The sequence below is a fragment of the Giraffa tippelskirchi genome, chromosome 13 (assembly GCF_054371585.1).
Source record: "Giraffa tippelskirchi isolate mGirTip1 chromosome 13, T2T-mGirTip1v1.2.pri, whole genome shotgun sequence".
Lineage (NCBI taxonomy): Eukaryota > Metazoa > Chordata > Mammalia > Artiodactyla > Giraffidae > Giraffa > Giraffa tippelskirchi.
In genome coordinates, this window is record NC_137287.1 from 116,344,785 (window position 1) to 116,354,002 (window position 9,218).

The 9,218-nt window shown below is 41.6% G+C and overlaps 1 long non-coding RNA gene across 1 annotated transcript; it reads right to left on the reverse strand.

Moving 5' to 3' along the window:
• Positions 1-329: 329 nt before the first annotated feature.
• On the reverse strand, positions 330-8,751 carry LOC145532980 (uncharacterized). Its single transcript, XR_014073738.1, has 3 exons — positions 8,420-8,751; positions 5,992-6,042; positions 330-3,330 (listed from the first exon to the last, which is right to left on the reverse strand). It is a non-coding gene; the product is annotated as an uncharacterized LOC145532980 (long non-coding RNA).
• Positions 8,752-9,218: the final 467 nt, after the last annotated feature.

Below are 9,218 nucleotides of genomic sequence, written 5' to 3' on the forward strand. Positions count from 1 at the left end.
AACAAAGTTTATACAAGTGTTATTAATTCAGTCAAATAAACTTTCTCAATAGGGAAAAAAACTATTCAAAGCCTGTAAGTAGATGAACATTTAAGATGGCCATGCTTCTGATTAACTGGCCTCTTTATCATCATTAAACAAACTTACATATTTAGCACATTGTTATGGTCTCTGATTTTTTTTTTTCATTCCTTTGGTTAAATCCAAATTTCGTATGAGAGAAAAAGTCTTTTTTTTTTTTTTTTTGCTTTTATTTTTGAAAGGGTTTTGCTGGGCATGAACTCTGGTTGACAGGTTTTTGTTTTCTTTTAATACATTAAAGATTTTCCTTTTGTGTTTTTTTTTGCTTGCAGTGTTCCTATGAGGAATCTGATGTACATGTACAGCATCTTTTCTCCCCCCCTGGCTGATTCTACAGTTTTCTCTGTATCACTGACTTTGAGCAGTTTGACAACGATGTCTTGGTGTGATTCTCTTCATGTTTCCTATGCTTGAATTCATTGGACTTCTTGGATCTGTGGGTTTACCAGTGTTCACTGGGCTTGGAAATTTTTTGGCCATTATTCCTTTAAATATTTTTCTCCCTGGTCCTTCTTTCTCCATTTCTCATCTCTTTTCAGAGATTCTAGTTGCCCATATATTAAGCCATTTGAAGGTGGCAAATCTTCTAACATTTTTATCCCTCTTATGGGACTTATATTAATGGATGGCAATACTTCTCTTTGAATCCTGACTGTTCTAACTTTTGAGTTACAAACTCTATTTCTTCAGTCCTTTTCCCTCCAGGTTCTCCAACCAGGTTTCCCATGTCACTGTGTTGTCTTTGTATAATTTTGTCTTTGGCATACAATGTTTCTATGCATGTGAAATACTAGGTTGAAATATTGTATTTCCAAACCAATTTCCACCCCTAGATTCCATTTTACAGTGCAATGTCTTATTTTATTGTTTAGACGTATCACTCATGTGTGTCTTTAAACTGTTCCTCTGTATTCATATATTTTCTAATAACTTCAGTAGCATTTTAAAATTTAGAATGATAAAGGTAACAGAAACCCTTGCTAGTTCTCCATCGTCAATTAACTTTTTAAATAAAAAAATTCCTAGCAGTTAATACATTTTATTTAGATTTTATTACAAAAAAACTAAAAATTATCTTTTTGTCAAACTGGGGAGTCATAAGTTTGATAAAGTCTAGAGTGATTAAGATACTAGAAAGTAATGATGAGCTCATGCAATATAAGAACTTGAGTGTGGTGTGGGTATACATAAAAAATAGGACTCCTTTTCATTTCTAAGAATCTATGCCTAGAATACATTTCAACAAATTAACAAAGACGTGTATATATGACTGTTCTTAGTGTTCTCAGAAATAACAAAATAAACAGAACTCAAATATCCAAGTAGAGCACTGGTCCAATCAATAATAACCCTGTCCTGCAGTAAAACATTAAATATTAATGCAATGGATAAACCAGGTTCATATTTACTCACAGAGAGACCCTTCCCTAGTTTTGTTGCTCAAAGTATTTAAAGTCTAATTACTTTCACAGACTGCTGTATCTCTAGAGAGAAATGTTAAAGGACTTTAATGAAAGTAAAAATTTAATCCTTGCTCAGAATCTCACGTGGCTGCTTTTAGAGTCTTTAAACTTTTCCGTTTTGGTGATTACAGTGGCAACGAATCATTTTTCAGTTACAAAAAGAAGTATTTCAAGTTTAAAGAAATTTTTCATTGGCTATATGTTGATCACTTAAATTAGTCTTGTACTTGGAGAACACCTCTCTCTCATTCCTCTCCTGGCAAACTCTAGCTTCTCCTCCTACCCCTCCAAAGTTTCCAGTCACTGAACCCTTCTCTCCCTGCTACCCCACTAGCAATCTCATTTGTTGTGATGCCTGGCTTTAATTTTAGTTTTCTCCCGCTGTCTTCCCATTAGCATGTCAACCAGCATTGGTGGATTATCATGCCCTTTATGAATCTATGAGTACCTTCAGGCAGAACCCTCACCAAGCAAAATATCGAGAACTTTCTGTTTTTGTCCAGTGTTATGAATGTGACGACTGCAGCATGGCTTTTAGTTATAGCTCACAACTTACTTCACACCAGCGAATTCACCAGGTAGAGAAAGCCCACGGATATGACGAAGAGACAAAGGCCTTTAGGCATCACGCATCATTTACAAGGCTCCAAAGAACTGATACTCTGGATAAACACCTTGAATGTGACCAATGTGGCAAAACCTTTAACAGAGCTTCAAAGTTCATTCAACATCAGAGCACACACAGCAGACTGAAACCACACAAGTGTGAAGCGTGTCAGAGGGCTTTCCAGTTTCTTTCATCCCTGATTATACATCAGAGATTTCATGCTGGCAAGAGACCGCAACTGACTCAGTATCAAAGAACTCCTACGCAAAAGAAACTCTTTGTCTGTACGTTTTGTGGAAGCGCCTTTCACAGTTTTTCAGAAAAAATTCAACACCAAAAAACTCACACTAGAAAGAAGTATTACACATGTAATCACTGCAAAAAGGACTTCAACCCATATTCACAGTTTCTTTTACATCAAAGAGTTCACTCTGGAGAGAGACCCTACAAATGTAATGATTGTGAAAAATCCTTTAAAAGCCAATCGAATCTTAACAAACATCAGAAAATTCATACTGGAGAGAAGCCCTTTTCATGTAATGAATGTGAGAAGACCTTTACCCAGCTCGTAGATCTTAAGCGTCATAAACAAATCCACACTGGGGAGAAACTTTACATCTGTGATAATTGTAAAAAGACCTTTGTCCGTTTCTCGGATCTAACGCGACATCGAAGAACCCATACTGGAGAGAGACCCTACAAGTGTAATGTTTGTGAAAAAACCTTTAAACATCAGTCAAATGTTATAAAACACCAGAAAAGTCATTCTGAAGAGAGGCCAGGGACGCCAGAGAGGCCTTTTCCATGCGATGGATGTGAAAAGACTTTTCACTATTACTCTGATCTTAACCGACATAAAAAAATTCATACTGAAGAGAAACCTTATAAATGTAGTGAATGTCAGAAGGCTTTTAACCATAGTTCAAATCTTAGTAAGCACATGAAAATCCATACTGGAGAGAAGCCCTTTGTATGTGATCAATGTGGAAAAGCATTCAGTCTAAATTCGAAACTGTCTCGACATCTGCAAACTCATGATAGAAAGAAACCCTGACTGTAGAAGATGCAGGGAGGCATTTAGAAATCACTTACCTTTTACTCGAAATCGAAAATCTAAACCAAAGAGATAGACGTGGAAAGGGTGTTAGCAAAAGTCCAATTCTTCTGCATGAATTCATCCTGTGTGGAATATTTTAGAAATTTAAATACATGTTGAAGAAATGGGGAGATGTGATCAGAGACGTATTTTCTGTATTTCATTGACTCAGTTCTTTGAGCAAAAGCAGCTAAACGTGCCCAACCAAAACTTGAACCTGAAAACGGCAGTTCCTATGATGGGAAGTAGACTCATAGACAGCTTGAGAGTGGAGTAAAAAGAACAGACTCATTTTGCGGATTGTTCATTATCTATTTTCACTGGATGGGTAAATCCTAGTTTTAACAGAGGTGGCTCTCCATTTTGTATGGAGGGGATACAACTCTGATCTAGGCGTAAGTAAGGACCACAAAAGCCATTTCTTTGGAATTAAAACTTCAGAGAAGAAGAAACTTTGCCAGTGGACAATGAAAAACAAAAGATGGGTCATGATTTAAAAACCTAAAAGAGAAAGAGTTAAGAGGGAAGACATGAGAAATTTAAAGGTGGTGGGTCAGTGGGCTACCAGACAAGGTTTCTGCTCCTTATCTAAATGGATAGAATTCATAGACATCCAGCTTCCTGGAGTAGTTGGCACCATTCTTGGATTTATCTAGAGAACCAAGAGGAGATGGAGAGATGGCAACAATTCTGTAACTTAGATTCAGGACTTGGAGAATCCATAGCAGTGTTATTCAAAATAAGTTGACTTCCTGTATTCCCTGATAAGTCAGGTTTTCTAGGGCCTGCTAACACTGGTGGGAAATGTTGAATACATTCAGGTCTTGTGTCAGAAATCTACACTTTTCTGAATCAGTTCCCATAATCATTGGTGGCAGCTTAGCCCTGTTCAGTCAAGTGCGTTGGGCACAATCTAACACGTCTCTTTAGGACTGGTCTCAAGCCATAGAAATTGATGGAAAGACATTCAGTTTCTTCTCTGAGGGTCATTCTCTCATCTGTATGACCTCTGCTTTCCCAGATATTTGAGTATTATAGTGGCTGCCACAGAGCTAAATTGCTGTGTAATCATTGGAGGCAGCTCCTCATCTCATGTTCATTCCTTATGTGCTTTTTTTTTAAATCTCTAAGAAAGGGTATGGACATAAGCTCACTTTTTGCAAATAACCTATAAAACTATGTTTGTTCAAGTTATATATACATTGAAAATGCAACTGAAATAAGTTTGAAAGATGAGTATAAAATAAATGTGATGAATGCAATTATGAAAATGTAAAATGGTTATTGGGATAAGGAGGGGAAAATTGGGCAATTACTCCTTTGGTCTTTAAAATTCTGGTTTAGAGTCAAAATAAACGGGAACTATTCTATGTGTTTAAAATATATTAAGAATTTCCAACATGGCTCTTAACTTTGGAGGCTATATTATAAGGAGGAAAGAAGAAGCTTAACAGAACAGCTTGTTCTAAAAAGTCTAGTATTCCAAATTTGCTAACAGATTCAATAGAAACCTAGATTCCAATAAGAAATGTCTAATTTTTTTTTTTGGTCAGGGGTGGGGGACTTCCCTGGTGCCTCAGAGGTTAAAGTGTCTGCCTGCAATGCGGGAGACCCAGGTTCTATTCCTGTGTTAGGAAGATCCCCTGGAGAAGGAAATGGCAACTTTTTAAAAATATCTGTTGCCATGATTCCTGGGAATAATCACTAATTATAAGCCCTAAGTCTCCAGTTACATGAAAAAGGAAAAAGTTAGGAGAAATAATAAAAAGGAAAAAAGCCATTATGCAAAAGTTAGGCCATTCAAGACATTCTCATTGGAAAGGTTCAGCTGAAAAAATTTCCTTTTGGATTTTAACATTAAAACCACATAAGATATTTCTACTGTTTAAGAAAATAAGAGTTGTTGGTATGACAAATGGAGAGAGCTAGAAATGCTTATACAGAGACTTAAAATGTCTTCTAAACACTAACATAGTGTGTTCAACTTTTTCTTTTTGCTTTTAATAGTTAATTCCTTATTTAAATTGAGTTTTCACTGTCACACATTTGAGGATAGAATCCAACAGGGTGTTGACGTGAGCCACCCCCGGCCCCTGACGAAAGGTACGCTGAAGTCTTAACCCCCACGTGCAGGAAAAACCCAGTTCTCCTGTGTTCTCCTTTACTCTCACGCTAGCACCACACTGACACTCCTCGAACCAGATATGTGGGGGGCAGGGGTTTCCTACACCAAGCCATTCTGTGATATTGCTTGGGGGTCGTAATTCAGTGCAATTCTGACTGTCTACCTGGGGATCATTTTAGATACCACAGGTTAAGGGCACAAGTCCCAAAAGACTACCCCTCATCCCTAACTTCAAATCCCAAGTCCAGGTGACCACCTGTGCTTTGATAGGTTGGCTCTAAATCAGAAGTTCCTCTGACCCCACACCACCCCCCGCTAGAGTGTGCTTGAGCAACTCACAGAACTTAGGTGAACAGCTTATTGTAAAAGGAAATTAGGGATACGGACAAACATTCAGATGGAAGAGATGTGTAGGGCAAGGTATGTGGGAAGGGGCCTGGGGCTTCTGGGCCTGTCAACTCCAGCAACTCCCCCTGGAAGCTCTCCAAACTCCATACTGTTGGGATTTTTATGGAGGCAGCATCATCAAGCAGGCATGATCTATTCATGACCAACTCCATTTCTCAAACCTCTTGAGATCCACTCCAAAACGTGGGAAGTAAATCCCTAAACAACTTACCTGGGATTTGTTGATCTTCGAAGAAGAGGGCCAAGAGTGATGACATCAGAGCTGGATAAGAAAAAATGAAACATGGAATCATGAGACATCTGACACAGCAGCTCTTACTGTTATCTACCATGAAAATGGCCTTTTGACCCATCTGGTCCAGGAAGTACAGGAAACAACACAGTGAGGGAATATCCACTTGTCAAAATTCTGAAATGATCACATAGAACTTTTTATAATGAGAAAATGTAAGCAGTGGGCTTGCTTCCCTGGTGGCTTGGCGGTAAAGAATCTGCCTGCCAATGCAGGAGACTCAAGTTTGATCCCTGGGTCTGTAAGATCCCCTGGAGAAGGAAATGGCAACCCACTCCAGTATTCTTGCCTGGGAAATCCCATGGATAGAGGAGTCTGACGGGTAGAAAAAGAGTCGGCGATGACTTAGCGACCAAAGAACAAATGTAAGCGATGGTTTTCTATGGAATGAATCCTCATGAAGTGTCTTTTTCTCTTCAACACATCTGCACCCTTCCTTTTCCCTTCCATTGCAATGCACATTTTTTCTTCTGAAAGTTGAACTGAGGCTTTCATGAATCACAATGATCAATCAATGGTCTAAGAATATGGTGTGATCACCCAAGTTTTGCTCACCCTGGAGAGGAAAATTCTGGCCCTTCTGTCTCTGCCTTAAAATCCTAGGGAGAGGTTTCAGTTTAGAAATATGTTCTTCCAGGTGTGATTTCTGTCCTTGGGGCCTCCTGCTTTTTCCTTAACTGGGATGGTTTTGTTCCTACCTGGGCATAGCAGCCACATTTCCATCAGTTGGACTCTGCATTTGGACTCCCAGTGTTCAAGTGCCTGGTGAGCTGGACCTTTTCTAAAGTCCAATTAAGGCTGCAGAGTGAGACAAAGCTGCAGGAGGCAGAACGAGCCTAGAAGCCTCAATTATACCTTGTGACCTAAGGAAAATAGGTCCAATGGTGTGATTATCAAAATACATAGTATAATTGCTTCCTAGGGCAGACAGAAGGCAAGTCATCATGCCAGAAAAAAACCCAATGAGGGTAGGCAGGGGGGAATGTATATTACAAAGATAACACATATGTGCTAGGTTGCTTCAGTTGTGTCTGACTCTACGACCCCATGGACTCCTGCCAGGCTCCTCTGTCCATGGGATCCTCTAGGCAAGAATACTGGAGTGGTTGCCATGCCCTCCTGCAGGGGATCTTCCTGACCCAGGGATTGAACCCACCAGTGCCACCTGGGAAGCCCCAGAAAGAAAGCGCCACAATGAGACTGGGAATAAAACAGACCTCACTAAAACAGATTTTTAAACAGTTTTAAAATCTACTCATTTACCAGGGAATAAATCACTTTAGCTCTCTGTAAACGAAGTTATAAAATGTGCTCCTAAAGGTGCAGTAATGCCAACTTCACAGCCTGGTTGGGAGGACTGAGTGAGGTATCTAAAAATCTTTGTAACATTGATTGCAAGGATACAAGTCCAGAGTGTATTGTATTCTAGCTTGCTCCTGGCAACATACCACCTTTTTTTTTTTTTTTTACTGCACCAGGAATAATATGGGATCTTAAGTTCTCTGACCAGAAATCCAACCTAACCTCCCTGCGGTGGGAGTGCAGAGTCTTAACTCCTGGACTGCCAGGGAAATCCCACGGGCTTGCTTTTTACAAGTGCTATCTCGTTTTACCTCAGAACAACCCATGAGGCAAATATTATTCCTAAGCTCATTTTTCAGATGAGAAAACATGATGAGTGTAAATAAGATGCCCTGGGAGGCAGAACTGTTCTGTGACAGGACCTGGTCTAAACACAAACATTGTGCTCGTAAAACCTCACGCGGCACAGCAGACACCACCCCTGCCCCCCAGCCCCCTGAAATCTTTTCTGGTCAAATCTGCTCCCTGGCCATTCCCGCCAACTGAAACTCACAGTTTTCCTCCCAATATATGCATAGTATAAAATAACTAATACAATGATTATAATATGTTTCTATAATAAATATTCCTTCCCTGCTGTTCTCCACTACTCTTCAACACAGCTCAACAGGCTGCAGATCCAAGTTGCATCAGTGGAACTTCGGGGACAAGATTTTAGGTATTTGTTGTTCAGTTGCTCAGTTGTGCCCGACTCTCTGCGACCTCATGGACTGCAGCATGCAGGGCTTCCCTGTCTGTCACCAGCTCTTGGAGTTTGCTCAAACTCATGTCCATTGTGTCGGTGATGCCATCCAACCATCTCATCCTCTGTCGCTGCCCCCTTCTCCTCTTGCCCTCTTTAGCCATGTACAAACCTTGCACCTTCACAGAGCACCTTCTTTTTAAAAAGGGGGGCGGGGCTGCAGGGAACGCCCGTCATAAGGCCTGCAAGTCAGGAGCTCTGGCCTCTGTCGCCTTTCTCCCAACCGATCATCGGGGAACCCACCTCGAGGCGTCCCTGGAAAGGGATGAGGGCCGAGAGCGCGTCCACTCTCCGCGGACCACGGCCAACTCCGCCCAGCCCTTCGCCTCCAGCCCCGAGGGCTCGGAGACCCCTGCCAACCCTTTAACTTGCGGGTGCACCCGCTTCGCCCAGGTGACCACGGAAGGGCGGGTTGCGGTCCGCGGCAGGACTCTTTCCCCGGAACAGCCGGGAGAACTGGAACACGGACTCGGTAGAAAACTGGAAAGCACGGCCGGTAGGGCACGGGCAATGGCGCATGCGCAGGAGAGGCCGCCGGGCCGTCCTCCCCAGGTTCCCCAAGGGGCGGTCCACGCTTTTCCGGACTACATCCTCCATAAGGCGCCGCGGCCGCCGCCCACAGCGGGGGCTCCTTAGAGGAGCTTCTGCTGTCATTACTCGGCTTGGATGATTGCCAGGAACCATTAATACAAAAAGAAAAGGTGCATACGAACTTCACCGAAGACTACAGATGAGAAGTGAAGATGACAGACTATAAAATGTCCCCCCAAATGCAAATGATTCCCCAGGCCTATCTTTCTCTTAAACGTCTAAGAACACCATAAGGGCTTCCCAGGTGGCGCTACTGGTAAAGAATCTGCCTGCTAACGTAGGAGACATAAGAGATGCGGGTTCAATCCCTGTATCCGGAAGATCCCCTGGAGGAGGGCGTGGCAACCCACTCCTGTATTCTTTTCTGGAGAATCCAATGGACAGAGGAGCCTGGTGGGCTATCTCAGTAGGGTCGCAAAGAGTCAGACTTAGCAGCAGCAGGAACACTAGA